The sequence below is a fragment of the Falco biarmicus genome, chromosome 4 (genome assembly GCF_023638135.1).
Source record: "Falco biarmicus isolate bFalBia1 chromosome 4, bFalBia1.pri, whole genome shotgun sequence".
In the NCBI taxonomy this organism is placed as follows: Eukaryota; Metazoa; Chordata; class Aves; order Falconiformes; family Falconidae; genus Falco; species Falco biarmicus.
In genome coordinates this window covers 112,185,053-112,187,206 of record NC_079291.1, presented here as the reverse complement: position 1 = coordinate 112,187,206, position 2,154 = coordinate 112,185,053, and positions in this window count along the sequence as shown.

Here is a 2,154-nt window from a genome sequence, read left to right as displayed (position 1 = left end):
CACCGGCTCCGCACCGGCTCCTCGCCGGGACCGCACCGGGGCCGCGCTGAGCCCACACCGGGTCCGCCCCGAGCCGGCACCGGGTCCGCACCGGGCCCGCCCCGGGCCCGCCGGCCACTGGCCCTCCCGCCGCGGCAGCCGGGCGGCCCCGGGATGCGCCGCTCGCGCTTTCCCCGCGCGCTGGGAAGCCGGGATGCAGCGGGCGAGCGGGCACCGTCCTCGCTGCTGCCGCGGGGGGAGGCTCCGGCCGGGAGAGAGATGCTGCGGGAAGGGAAATCTGGAGGGTTCGGGTGCGGTGGCTGTGCACCGCAGCCGGAGCAGGCCTGCACCGCCAAGGACCAGCCTATGGACCACATACATCTACAAGGGATTTTTGCTCCGGACAAGCCCTGGGCTGATGCTGTAGCCTGAACGCCCGTCAGCTGGGGAGCGAGGTGCGTTCCTGGAGCACATCTGGTTTCATCTGAAAGGAACCCAGCTGCCGCTCTCCTAGGCCTGAGCTCTCCAGGATGCAATCCAAAGCACAGCAAAGGGGAACGCAGGGAGATCGGTTTCAAAAGTGCACCCCAGAGCCAAACTAACCTGCCAGAGCAGGCACACCCCAGCAGGGCTTCGGAGAAAAGGGACGTCACAGTCTAACTGCCCAGTGCCGAGAGCTGCCTGGCCCCTCTCCAGAGCCCCAGCATAGGAGGGACCCAAGGGAGCTGCCTCAGATCCCAGTGGGGCTAGGGAGGGTGCCGGGGCCCTGGTGGCACTAACTGGCCTCAGGTGAGCCCCTGCCCACCCATCTGCTGGCCATTGGGCTGGGGGCTCCATTTAAGGCCAGGCCTGGGCAGTGAGTGCTCTCCCAGGGTGTGCTGCAGGTCCAGGCTGCTCTCCTGGATGGACCTGGGACCAGCGTTACAGGCAGCTTTGTCATCAGCTTGCAAGTGGCACCTGTCACTGCCAGCACGCTGGCCCTGCCCAGGGGGTCTGCACTCTGGTGAGCGAGGGTACTGCCTGCGCTGGGGCCACCCTGCTCTTGCTGTCCCTCCTTGATGGGAATCCAAACCACCCCAACACAGGCACTCCAGCTCCTCAGCCCGATCCTCTTCCTCCCTCTGGATCAAGCCTGGCATGATGCAGTGTGGAATCACACGGTATGTGGGCAGATAGGCACAGGAGCAGGAGCTGCTCACTCAGGCTGTCTGCAGCAGGGCTGTCTGTAAGGCTGGAGGCAGCTCCAGGGGGTGAGCTTCAAGCTGTTAACCAGCTCTCTGCTATTTCTGGACCAGCCCATCCTTCCATTGTGTGGGATGGGGGACTCTGTCCCCTGAGGGTGTCATGCTCTCATTCCCCAGCTTCCTTGCAGCACATCCAAGGAGGTGCACTCTAACAGCTGGATGGGACTGGCCTCCTCCAGGCTGCAAATGAGCTGAGCAACACATGCATAGAGCAGAACCCTGCTCCTGGAGGGGATGAGAAGTGCTTGCGGTGGCACAGTGTATGGCTTGGTTGGCCATTGTGTTCCGATCTGCTTCAGCTTCTCAAGGACAGGACCAGACCCGTCTGCCATGGTGGAAGAAGCAGACGCTGGATACTTGCCAGCACAATCATGGCAAGCTCTAGAGCCCTGCTCCACGACTGGAAATGCTATAGAATCATACTATGGTTTGGGTTGGAAGGGACCTTTAAAGGTCACCTAGTCCAACTCCCCCTGCAGTGAGCAGGGACATCTTCAACTGGATCAGGTTGCTCAAAGCCCTGTCCAGTCTGAGCCTGAATGTTTCCAGGGATGGGACACCTACCACCTTGCTGGGCAACATGGGCCAGTGTTTCACCACCCTCATTGTAAAAAATTTCCTTCCTATATCTAGTCTGAATCTCCCCTCTTTTAGTTCAAAACCATTGCCCCTGGTCCTATCAACTGCTTCTGCATTTTTCCTCTGCTGGGAGTAACCAGCACAACTTATTCCCCTTCCAGCAGCGCATGGGGAGGAGGGAAGCAGCAGAGAGAGTTGGTGGACAATGTCATGCCCAGGGTGGTCTGCAGCACACATCGGGGGATGCACTGCAGCAGCAGGACCCTGCACACGGGGCGGTTATTGCAGAAGGTGCGTGTCTTCTTGGCTGCCCGTTGCTGTAGGGAAGTTTTTTCCCATGGTGTTAGTTCCC